Source organism: Quercus robur, chromosome 4 (assembly GCF_932294415.1).
Source record: "Quercus robur chromosome 4, dhQueRobu3.1, whole genome shotgun sequence".
NCBI classification, from domain to species: domain Eukaryota; kingdom Viridiplantae; phylum Streptophyta; class Magnoliopsida; order Fagales; family Fagaceae; genus Quercus; species Quercus robur.
Window position 1 is genome coordinate 85,873,665 of NC_065537.1, and position 13,581 is coordinate 85,887,245.

Below are 13,581 nucleotides of genomic sequence, written 5' to 3' on the forward strand. Positions count from 1 at the left end.
CAGGTATTTTCTGTGATGATATATGACAGAGAGACTGTCTATTATATATATATATATATATATATATATATATATATATATATTTTACTACTACCACTACTAGTTTTCTTGTCAAATTAAGATTGCGTTTGCGCCACTTATTATATTTCACACATTGGCAGTGATAAATGAAGCCCATAATAAATAACATAAGAATAAATCTTCTTGACACAGACAGAGAAGTAATTTTCCCACCCTTTTTTAAAAATTAAGTAGCACAATAATATATACATTTGGCCTGTGCTAAAGGAGCATATGTTCATTGAAAACATTTTACAGCGAAACAAATGAAGCGTTTAGACAGATGTATACATATCCCTGGTACATATACTTGGTATTTCTCTCCCTTGGCTTAATAAGTTGGCTAGGAGCATCATAGTCAAGGATGTTGAGCCAGAGGCCATGAGAAACAGCAGTAGGGACACCCTCGCGGAGACTGAAAGGGTATCCACAAACGAAGTCAGCACCGTTTCTGTATGGATCGTAAAGAGTGTTGAAGAAAAGTGTGGATGGAGTTAGAAGATTCTCTATGTGCTGTTGAAGCGCGTTGATGTCTCTCCCAGATGGGTCTTTGGCAATCTTCATATAAAATGTGAAATCTTACAACAACTTTGAATAATGCAAAGAACCAAATGTGATTCATGATGAAAATAATAAAAGGTTTCTTGAGCATGAAAGGGGCATGTTGTAAAGATCTAGCTCATTATCAAGTAGTTGAGACCTGGTTAATGGCTATAGGACTATCTCCATCCAAGAAGCAAATGAAAAGTAGATTAAAGGTTATCATAATTTTGTAAGCCAATGATGGATCATGGAACTTGGAGGATTAGCAATCCACTCTACACCTTATTAGCAAACTGCACCGATTCAAATTAAGGGGAAAAAAGGAAGAAGGAATATTTAAATTCTAGGTACATTTTTTAAGCACATAAAAAATAAAAATAAAAGGAACTAGAATAATGGAGATCTAAGTTTGATATACCATTTGAGCGATTTTTCTGAAGCATAAAGAATGTTGAAAGTGTCATGAAAGCATTTTCAATATGCACCAATTCCATTAAGTAGAACCAGCCATTATTTCCAAAAAAGACAAAAAAAAAAAAAAAAAAATCAAATACTGGAATTCTACTTAATTGCATATGAATAAAGGACCAAGAACAAGAAGCCATTATCTAAGGCAAATTCAGGACATGACATGACAATGCCATAAGCTGCAGCAATGCAAATCAATGCTGTGTTTGGATTTGAAGATTTAATATATATATGTATATATATATATATATATATATATATATATATATTTATTTATTTATATTCTTCTTTTTTTGAAGAATATTGCTACTATAAACAGAAATTTATAATTAAAAGCTTTCAAAATTTTGCTAGAAGAGAAATAGTTGTGATATTATGATTTCAAGTACACCTAGTGATATAAGGAACAAAGCCCTTTATAAATTTCATTACTATAAAAAAAATCTATTGTCATCTTATACCTATTCAAGTCATTTAAACTAAAGATTGAAATTGAAATCTTACCTTAAAATTCCTTTCTTCATGTTAAAATCTAAAGATTAAATTGTAGAGATTGATGTAGAGAAGTGGAAGCAAGAGAGAAGAGAGAGATCACGAAGGTTATGCGATTCGGCCTGGCAGCCTGCATCCATAAGATAAAACCTTTTAGGGTTACATCTTTACAATATCCTCAATTCTATGTTACAATAAATCCAATGTGAGGATATTTAGAGCTAAATACTAAATTAAGCCAGTTTCAAGCGTTGATGTGAGGAAAAATTCATAGCAAATAAATTAAAACAAAGTAAAATTGAAAATGATTATACATATCTAGATTTATACACACACATATGGATATAATAAAATAAATACAAAGACACAACAAACAAGCATACTGATTTAAATTACAAAAAACTAGATTCTAAAAACTCAAATGGAAAATGCAGCTGACCGAGAAATCCAAGTACTCTTGGGATTGTGAATTTTAAGAGCACTGTAAAGACCCCATACAACATTATGTCCTCCAGGAGATTGTCTCCCTCAAAAGACTATTCCCACCCTGTTAAAAGATATTACATTGGATAAATAAGATTTATATAGCAAACCATTGGAGTGCTCTCATGTAAAGTAGGTCGCTCTCGGGTGCCCTGTGGTGCATGTGGAAGCAATTAGAGTCCTGTAGGCCGTGCCCTTGCAGGAGTAAAGTGGTCTTCGTGCTGTAAGACCAACAGAAGTGTAGTGGTCTTCATTCTGTAAGATCAACCATAGGGTGGTGAGATGGAGGATGAACTGGAAGAAATGTGGAAGAAGCTTTCCTTTACAGAGGAGGAAGGGGAGAGCATTTCATTGGGGAGCAGTACCACAGAGGCTGCAAAGTTGATAGGAAAGAACTGTTTTGTGATGAAAGTTTTGTCACATAAATGTATGAACATTGATGCTCTTAGGAAAAACTTGAGAATGCTTTGGAAACCAAACAAAGGGGTGCTAATAAACAAGATTGGGGATGAACTGTTCCTTGTGGAGTTTGGAGATGGAAGAGATAAGAAGCGGGTTATGGATATGAGCCCGTGGACATTTGAGAAACAACTGATTCTTTTGAAAGAGTTTGAGGGTGAGCAAGTGCCAAACAAAATATCTCTGTGGCAATCCCCTTTCTGGGTGCAAATACATAACCTGCCTCTGAAGAGCAGGACCAGAGAAACAGGTTGGGCTATTGGCTCAAAATTGGGAGAGGTTATGGAAGTTGATGTGGCGGATTCGGGTGTTCAATGGGGAAAATATCTCAGAGTAAGGGTCATGTTGGATGTTACCAAGAAGCTAGTGTGAGGAAAAAAGATAGCCATTGAAGGCGGGGAGCAGAGGTGGATAACGTTCAAATATGAGCGTCTTCCGAACTTTTGTTACAGGTGTGGTTTACTCAGCCATGGATTAAGGGACTGCCCAGATGGAAAGATGGAAGAAGTGCCAGAGTCACCATCTTTACAATATGGGGCGTGGCTGAGGGGGGAGGTGCCGAGGAGAGGCGGGGATGAATCTATAAAGCCCGGACCTGAAGATAGGTGGTATGAAAAAGGTGGTTCAGCGAAAGGCATGGGGGGAGGAAGAGGGATGTTTGTGCACGCGCCGGGAAGGAGATTGGTGAATGAGAAAATCTCGGAATTATCGTTGCCACAGCAGGGAGACAGTGGCAGAGGGGAAGAAACAACTGTGGAAGGTTTGAAAAGCCAAAAACAGAGGAGTGATCATGAAAAGGGAAAGGTGACCAGCTTTAGAGAACACCCTCAGGAAATCCATGCTAATTTGGTGAAAGAGGATAGGGAAGGGCTCTGGGCTCAAAGTCAAACGAAGGAAGAGATGCGTTGGGAGAAAGAGACCCATCCTGAGGTTGAAGTCCCCTTCAATTTTCGTGTGGCGCCAAAAGCTACAGATGGAGAAGTCGAAGTGGGCCCGGTAAGTGTGGATAAGGAGACCGGCCCAATGGCAATGAGTTTTGATGTTGAGTTGGGCTGGGTTGCTGAGGAACTTGGCCCAAAAAGTGGCCATTGGAAACGTATGGCTAGGATGGCTCACATTGCAAGCCCGTCTAAAGAATTAGTGAAGAATAATACATTGGGGAAAAGACCAGGCCCGGTACCTGTACAAGAATTAGAAACCAATGTCACAAATCGGAAAAGAAGAAAAAACCAAGAACAGAGCAATGTGCTGGAACACTGTGAAGAGAGGGATGGCGGAGAGGCGGAGGCTGCGGAGCAGCTCCGCCGAGCCTCATGAATGTGCTTGCATGGAACTGCCGGGGTTTAGGGTCATCCCCGACAGTCCAACTTCTCACCGATGAGGTGAAATCCAAAAACCCAGCCTTGGTATTCCTTGTGGAGACCAAAGCGAGTCCGAGTAGAATTAAAGGCTTGCAGCGGAAACTTCAGCTTTCCCAAGGGATTACAGTGCCGTGTGATGGTCGTAGCGGAGGATTGGTGATGCTTTGGCGAGAAGGGGTGGATGTGAGATTCAAGAGCTGCTCACATTCCCACATCGATGTCGTTGTATATGGCGTCGGTGGAACTTTGCCGTGGAGGGCTTCGGGCTTCTATGGAAATCCGGATGCAAGGAAAAGGTATGAATCTTGGGATTTGCTGTATTCTTTAAAAAATCAATGTGATATGCCTTGGATAGTATTTGGGGATTTCAATGAAATTACCCATCCTGAAGAGAAGTTAGGTTGGCTGGATCGTAATGCAAATCATATGAGGGGTTTTAGGGAGTGTTTAAGTAAGTGTGGGCTAATTGATTTGGGGTTTGTGGGGCAGAGATTTACGTGGTGTAATGGGAGATTTGGAGAACAGAGGACTCTTATTAGATTAGATAGAATGGTGGCTAATAGGAAATGGATGGAGCAGTTTCCTGAAGCTCAGGTGCACCATTTCTCTATGTCCGCATCTGACCATTGTATGTTAGCATTGTACTTGACAAAGAAGAAACGCACAAAGCCATCGAAGAGGAGGTTTGTCTTTGAAGCGATGTGGGCGAGAGATGAAAGGTGCAGGGAGGTGATTGAAAGGGCATGGGATCCGCTACGGGATAGCAGTGAGGTCAGCATTGGTGGAAGAATCCGAAGCTGTCAAACTCAATTGCAAGGGTGGAACCGTGGGGTATTTGGTAATGTCAATAAAAGGCTAAATGTATTGAAGGATCGTCTCCACCAGCTTGAAGTTCAGAATAACTTGCATGAGACAGCGATGGAAATTTTTGAAGTGAGGAAGGAAATTAATGAGACATTGACTAGAGAGGAGGTAATGTGGAAGCAAAGATCTAGGGCTCTTTGGCTCAAGTGCGGAGACAGAAACACGAAGTTCTTCCATGCGACAGCTTCACAAAGACGGAGAACGAACAAGATTGAAGGAATAGAGGATGAAGGTGTATGGTTAGACAGTCAAGAGGACATTGAGAGAGTGATCTTGGATTACTTCAAATATATATATAGTTCGAATCACCCAATGTCGTTTGATGCAAGCTTAGGGGCAGTGAGGCAGAAGGTAACGCCAAAGATGAATGGAGATTTGTTGTGTGAGTTCAAAGAGGAGGAAGTCAGGTTTGCTTTGAACCAGATGCATCCTACCAAAGCTCCCGGCCCAGACGGTATGTCCCCTATTTTCTTTCAAAAGTATTGGGATATTGTTGGCCCATGTGTTGTAAACAGTGTGCTCCAAATCCTTAGAACCGGAGTGATGCCTGACGGCCTAAATGAGACATTCATTTGCCTTATCCCTAAGGTGAACTGCCCTCAAAAGATTACGGAGTTTCGCCCTATTAGCTTATGTAATGTTGTTTACAAGATAGTGTCGAAAGTACTAGCTAATAGGTTGAAGAAAATTCTGCCTGAAGTGATTAGTGAGGCTCAGAGCGCGTTTGTTCCTGGGAGGCAAATTACGGATAATGTGTTAGTGGCTATTAAACTCGATATGAGTAAAGCGTACGATAGAGTGGAGTGGGCTTTTTTGGAGGTGATGATGAGGAGATTGGGCTTTAGTGAGAGATGGGTTGAGTTGATGATGATGTGTGTAAGGACGGTGTCCTATTCAGTGCTTATAAATGGGGAGCCAAAGGGAAAGATCATTCCTACAAGGGGATTGCGGCAAGGCGACCCTATTTCGCCTTACCTCTTTCTTTTGTGTGCGGAGGGGTTGACAGCTATGCTTAGAAAAGAGGAAGGCGACGGGATGATTAGTGGAGTTTCAGTATGTAGGGGGGCACCTCGGATTTCTCATCTTTTGTTTGCCGATGACTGCATCATTTTTGGAAGAGCTTGTATTGAGGAAGGCAATAGAGTATTAAAGGTGCTGGCTGACTATGAAAAAGAATCGGGACAAAAACTGAATAAAGAGAAGACGTCTCTCTTCTTTAGTAGGAATACCAGCAAGGAAATAAGGGAGGAGATAAAAGGGAGTTTTGGAGCTCAAATTATCCAAAAGCATGAGAGGTATTTGGGGCTGCCCACTCTAGTGGGGAGAGGGAAAAAGAAGGCCTTTAATCGCATTAAGGACCAAGTTGGAAGGAAAATAGCGGGCTGGAAAGGAAATTTGTTGTCGAATGCAGGTCGTGAAATTCTAATTAAGGCAGTAGCTCAAGCGACTACAACCTATACTATGAGTTGTTTTAAACTCCCGGATTCCCTTTGTTATGAACTAAATTCAATGGTGTGTCAATTTTGGTGGGGGCAGAAAGAGAAGGAGCGAAAGTTGGCGTGGATTTCATGGGAAAAGCTATGCCAACCCAAATCGGAAGGGGGTATGGGGTTTAAGGACCTTAAAGCGTTTAATTTGGCTCTTCTAGCAAAACAAGGGTGGCGGCTAAGTAAAAACCCAAACTCTCTTACCCATAGAGTGTTTAAAGCTAAATACTTTGCGGGGTGTTCTTTCTTGGAAGCACAAGTGGGGAGAAAGCCTTCCTATGTGTGGAGAAGTATTATGGCAGCAAAGGAGACGGTTGAAAAGGGGTCTAGGTGGTGTGTTGGCAATGGCAGATCAGTGGAAATTTGGCGGGATAGGTGGATCCCAACCCCGAACAGTTTCAAAGTAATTACTCCCAAAGGTCCGAATGATGAGCTGGTTAAGGTGGCGCAAATTATTGATGGAAATACGGGTATGTGGAAGGTGGATCAAATTAGGGAGACGTTTTTTCCCCATGAAGCGGAAGTTATTCTCGGAATGCCTATAAGCTCAAGACTGCCGGAGGACTCCCTGATTTGGGCATGGTCAAAGAACGGCGACTTCACAGTGAGGAGCGCGTACCTTGTGGCACGCAAAGTTCTTAAAGAAGTGCACCCAGCTAAAGGAGGTGGAGAATGTTCAGATAAGGGGAAGATGGCTGGATTATGGAAGTTGGTTTGGCAGCTTCATTGTCCGAATAAAATTAAGCATTTCCTATGGAGGGCGTGTAAGAACATAATTCCAACTAACTTCTGCCTTGCATCTAGGAAAGTGACCATGGATAATAGGTGTGGCTTCTGCGGAGAATGTGAATCGTCTGGCCATGCATTATGGGATTGTTCTGCTGTGGCGGAAGTGTGGAAGGAAGTAGATATCAGTTTGCCCATTCTGAAGCAGCCCATAAAGAATTTTATTGATGTGGTGTGGTCTCTTTATGAGAAGGATGGTGAATCAGATTGGGAGTTGTTTGCCATAACAGCATGGATGATATGGAACAACCGTAATGTGTTCAAGCATGAGGGGAGATGTAAGGACCCTAAGAGAATTGCTCTGGAGGCTAAGGAGTATGCAAAAGAAGTAGAAGTAGCAGGGGAATCTCAATCTTCTTGTCGCAGCCAAGCCCCGGTCAAAACAAATTGGTGTCCACCTCGTCAAGGGAGATTCAAAGTCAACATTGATGGGGCAGTGTTTACAAGCCTGAAAAGATGTGGTATCGGGGTGGTCATTAGGAATGAGTTTGGGCAGATTATGGGAGCGTTGAGCAGAAATTTGCCTCTCCCTTTAGGTGCTTTGGAGGTGGAAGCGATGGCAATGGAAGAGGGGATAAATTTGGCTCGTGATCTGGGCTTATGGGAGGTAGAAATAGAGAGTGATGCACAGGTAGTAGTCAATGCAATCTATGATGCTGTATCGCGTCCTAGTTCTATCTTGAAGGTGGTGGAAGGGATAAAATTGGGGCTGGGTTCCTTTAAGCATTGGTCGGTAAGTCATATTAGCAGAAAGAATAACAGTGCTGCGCATATTTTGGCTAGGGAAGCTAGAGGTATTCATGACTGTCAGATTTGGGTGGAAGACACCCCCCCTGTAATTGCTACTCAAATTCAGTTGGATGTAAATGGTGAGGACAGTTTGTCCTAAGTAATGTTATTGCTTATGAGGTTTCACTATCAAAAAAAAAAAAAGGATAAATAAGATTTAAGTGTAATATAAAAAATGCACATGAGAGGACCATGCAATTATAATCAGATGTGCACCTAAAAGCCGGATGCTCGGTTATGCTCTGAGCATCTGGGACTTTTGCAGTGGCCCAGAGAAAGTGAGCCAAAGGCTGACCATAAGTGTTTGGAAAGTAACGAGCTATGGAGTGGGCATCAGCGGGGTCTGCTGCTGCAGCTGCATCACCAAATTCAACCCTGACAGTGGTTCCCTGTTTGATGACAATGTAGGATTACCTCAGTCATTATTCCAACTCTGTTAAAAATTAAATTATTAACCAGAAAGCACCCTTTCATGGCACGGAGCTAAATCCAATTAATTTTTTTTGCTGAATAAAAAAAAATTAATTTTATGATGAATACGCTTTCAAAAAATTTTTTATGATGAATACAACTTGCACACTCCAAATCCTATTATTAATTTGGCAACAAACTTTAAATATATTTACAACTTGACGTACTTCTATTTGCAAAGCTCAAGTAGTAAAAATTGTATTTTCCTTAGCATTACTGTTATTTTTTTGCTAAAAGAGAAACGAAACACAAGTACAATCCAGAAAAGAAATACAACTGGATATCCAAATAGAACAACATTGACAAAGAAGTAGCATCCCCAAACTATAACACGAGTGAATCCTTCCTCAATTGAAACTGCTACTGCTCTTTTTAGTGCAAAGGATTAAGTAGTTGGGTTCATATGTAGCACTTAGTCAATCCTTAAGACCTTGCAGGTTTTGAATGAAAGTGTCTAAATATCTCTCTTGCATGCCTTCACTAGTAAGTTCCTCCTTCAACTTGGCATGATTATATTTCACCAGCCCAGCTATTTCACTGTCCTCGTCCATCACAGAGATAATGGCCTCACTCAGGCTTTCCTTGGAAATCCACCCATTATCTTCTCTCTCCACCTCCATTGCAACTTTGAGTTCTTCCACCATTAACCTGGCACCCACAATTTGATCACCAAGGTATGGAACGCATACTATTTGGCAATCACTAAAGAGAGACTCCCACATGGACCCATATCCACAATGGGTCACAGAACAGCCAATAGATGGGTGCTCCAATATCAATGTTTGTGGCACCCATCCCCCATACACCCATCCTCTCCCTTTAACTCTCTCTTCAAACCCCTCTGGAAAAGCTTCTTCAATTGTTGCGCAACCATCTGGAGTACTCAGAGCCACCAAAAATGGTTGCCCACATAACTCAAACCCCAAAAGTAGCTCCTGAAACTGGTCCTTTTGTAGTTTATTTTGACTCCCAAATGCACAATACACCACAGTACCTTGCTTGAAATTGCATAACCAATTAGTCCATTTCTCGTCTAGCTTTGTGGCCGGTGCTTCAGGCAGGACAGGTCCTGTTAGCAGCACAGGCTTAGCATAATGCTACCTTAAGTAGTCACAGTATGGCCCTTCAAACTCATGATATGTCCTATAGGCCAGGGCATCACTCCGAATCAAGCCATAGGTAATTCGAACATAAAGAGACATCTCTGTTCCAAGAGCCTTGGCATACACTTTTAGTTGTGCAATCTCATAGTCCTTGTACATTATTCGCACACACGAAGGAGGATAGCCAGGAGGCGGTTGCATGAAGTCTTCTACAGTCATATCCTCTGGTTTCTCCTTAGTAGGAACCGTTAGTGCTTGCGTTGCTGGGGTTACAATGGAATAACATATGGCCTTGGAGCCAATTTGGTGTGCTAAGGCTGGCATCCAAGGGCTGAAGTTAAAGAAAATGAAATCAGGCTTGAGACTGCTCAGAATGGTTTGAACTTGGTCTTGGGTTTGGTCAAAGGCAACACGAAGATGTCCATGAAGTGGAAGAGGAACATCTGAGGCAGTCTCGGCACCAGGGGGTAGTCTATCTACACTGGGAACAAGAAGGGGATAGAAGTGGATGAGGTTTGGATAAAGGATGAGATGTTCTACCTTTGCTTGTGCTCCTTTGGGCAGTAAGAAAGACACCCTATGGCCTCTCTCTGTAAGCTTGTTTGAGAGGTGCAGGTAGGGAGTGATATGGCCAAAGGCAAACCAGGGAAACATGGCTACATGAAGTTTTGTGCTTCTTGAATTGCTCATCTTTGCTTGAAAGTTTTTTTGGTGAAAAAATCCACTTGAGAACTAAAGTGATTCCTTCGTGTATACCTGATAGAACCGGATCTTCCTAGTGGAGAGACAAAAAAAAAAAAAAAAAAAAAATGACGTAAATGCATTTTTAGTCCTTACATTTTGTATTTTTTTTTTTTTCATACATTTTGATTTTTCCACTTAGTCCCTAATCCAATTAACCTTATCATTTTGGTCCTTTCTGTCACCCCACTAACGGCAGAATCTAACGTGGCTGATAGTGTACTGAAAAAACAATATATTAAAGCCCAGAATTACATTGTGGCATAGCCCATCCCAGCCACATGGCTTTCTGCCATAAACACCATAGCAAACTCTACCACTACTGGCATCCTTTCTTCATCCTTAGAGCATTCAATTTTACTAAAAAGACATCAGATTTGGCACATATCCAATACTCTTATCCAAAACAATGTTGCAGTTCTTTGTAAAAACACAGTCCCCTAAATTAGGGACTAAGGGTTCATTTGGATACAGCTGAAAACTGAAAATTGGAACTGAAAATTGGAAAATAATGTAGAAAAATAATTTTTAAATGTGTGAACAATACCGTGGGACCCATTTTTAATGAAAAAATTACTGAAAAGTGAAATTTGTGGGTCCGTGAACAATACACGATATGCACTGATTGGCTGAAAAAAGTGAGAAAAGTCAAACTTTGTAACTATTGTTCACTGAACAGTACATGAACAGTAACCGCAATTCTAAAAAACATGTGAGAAAAAAAATGGAAAAACACAGACGCAAACATTTTAGTCGAATCCAAACATAGCCTAAGTGTGCATTTGAATACAGCTTTGCTAAAAACTGAAAACAGAAAACAATAAAAAAAATAATTTTTTTACTGTTTATTACTGTTCAGTATTGTTCATTGGCCTAAAATCACTGTTCATGGCCAATGAACAGTGCATAACGTGCTGGTTAAAAAAAAAGTGCCTGAAATGCAAACAGAGCTTAAAAGTGAAAAAATCAATACATAAGGAACAAAATGAAAAAAGTGCAAAATATAAATACCAAAAAAAGTGTATTTACGCAAAAAAAAAAAAAAATGCAAATATGCTAATCTTGATCACAGGATGCTAATCTTGTATCGACTGTTTCATTTATGCTTGGTAAAATAATTGATGCTTGAATAATCAAGCACAAGTATGGTCCACAAGTTTACTAATGGATGCCTGACAGTAACCCAAAAGGTTGTACGGACAAAACGAGTGAACAAACCCTGAGGGGTCACGACAACTCCTCTCTGCCAGCTCATTTATCCATTCATATCATTCTTTTGCCTTTTGCCTTTTTTATCTTGATCTGTCGGTAGGGTGATAAAAGTTGGTATAATCAATGTCACCCATAGACATGGCAAAACGGGCGGGTCGGGTCGGGTTCGGGTCGGGTCAATCGGGTCACGGGTCAAACGGGTCACGGGTCAAAAACGGGTCATTTTAAGCGGGTTGAAATCGGGTTCGGGTCAATCGGGTTGCGGGTCGGGTCGGGTTGGGTCGGGTTGACCCGTATTTTTCACATGAAATTTTTTATTTTTTATTTTTTTTATAAAGAAAACAATATGTATTTGCCATTTGGATAGTTATGCAACATATTACTTAATGTAAAATGCATTATTTTGCATTCACTACTTATATCAAGAATAAACTCAATTAAACTTATTAATATTTATTCAATAATTTTAAAATTATACAAATCCTAACATTGCTATCTAAAACAAAACAATACAAAGATAAGTAAAACAAATATACAAGTTTTATTTTTACACAATATCAACATTCCAAAAAAAAAAAAAATTACAAATGACTTATTGGATAACTCATTTGATAAAGAATAAAAACATATAAGAAAGTTACAATTTTAAAAATTAATTTTATAATCTATTATCAATTGTGATTGACACTCTATTTCAATTTAAGATATACATTAAAGTTTGATTGCTTTCTTATTTATACCTAGTCTCTTTTATGAAGATCATATCATTGTTAAGCAGCACACACTCTAGGAAATATCATAATTTATTTTGAAAAGCCGTTTATTTTGAACATAAATTGTTAAAAAATAGATCTAAGCATTCATAATTTATGCTAATTTGATACTTTGGCTTTACTATTTTCACACTCGTGAATGTGTCTCATACATATCTACAATTTTAAATTTGTTTTTAACTTTACTGTAACCAGATTATCTTGGCATGTACTTTGCTATTTGATATTTAAAAATATTTACTCATTACAGAATGCTCAACCATTTATTTTTCAATTAATTTGCATGCAGTTATGTAAATGTATCAATTATTTCCTTAAAGCTCACAATAAACAATTAAACCAATATTGTCTTAATTTCACTATTTTTTTTACCAAAAAAAAAAGTTTTAAAAAAATGGTTCGGGTTCGGGTCGGGTCGCGGGTCGGGTCGGGTTGACCCGCACAAAACACGGGTCGGGTCACGGGTCAACCCGTTTTTGCTTCGAGTCAAAAAAATCGGGTTCGGGTCGGGTATTTTTCGGGTCGGGTCGGGTCGGGTCAGAAAATTCTGACCCGTTTTGCCATGTCTAGTCACCCATCGGCGTGGTCCTCTTCGACATCTTCATTGTGAAAGGGTCATTGAAGGATGGGATAGAATTGAAGGTGCAATTGTTGTTTTGATAAGATTCATTGCATTTATATACACTCTTGTTCTGTTTGGCAAAAAATATAATCGAAGCTCTCAATGACCTCTAATCATAAAATGAGTTAATGACACTTCATCAATTATAAAATAAAATAAAATTGACACTTCATTCAAATGGAAGAGAGGTTATTTAAGTGGTTTAGATGAGTAGTTTTAGGATCACAAATTATTATACAACTTTTTACTACGATTCTGATGTGACAGATTGTGAGTGGTTAATTATCACTTATACATAGACCCACAATTTTTTATTTATCAATCACATTCTATCACGTCACAGTTATGATAAGAAGTTGTAAAAAATTATGTGGTCTTAAACTTTTCTGGCTTAGACCTTTTGAGAATTAAATAAAACCTCTTTTTTTCCCCTGCTTTTATTTTGTTTTTTTCAATATTTGTGAAAATTACTACTTTTGCTTTAAACATAATCTTGTCATATATTAAACAAATTTAATAAAAAATAAAACTAATGAATTATATTTCAAATAGAGTACTACCTAAGATCAGTGTGTCAGTGCATTAGATCCTGTAAAGAATATAAAATGTGAGAAAGACTGAATAGTTTGTATATTGATGTGTGTATAATAATGTACAATAGAGAGCCTTATATAGGCTAGATATGTGTGCAGTACAAGTAAAAGGAGTAAACTACAAGTACAGTATACTGGACTAAGCCCAATGGGCTAAACTAGTCTAAGCTATACACTAACATCCCCCCTCAAACTCGAGGTGGTAAGGAGGAAGCCAACTGGAGTTTGGATATAAGATCTCGAAGACGACTAGGCGGGTGAGTCTTGGTAAAGA

The 13,581-nt window shown here is 39.4% G+C and overlaps 1 pseudogene; it reads right to left on the bottom strand.

Annotated features, from left to right (window-relative positions):
* Positions 1 to 8,409: 8,409 nt before the first annotated feature.
* LOC126724160 (UDP-glycosyltransferase 79B9-like) lies at positions 8,410 to 10,116 on the bottom strand (annotated as a pseudogene).
* Positions 10,117 to 13,581: the final 3,465 nt, after the last annotated feature.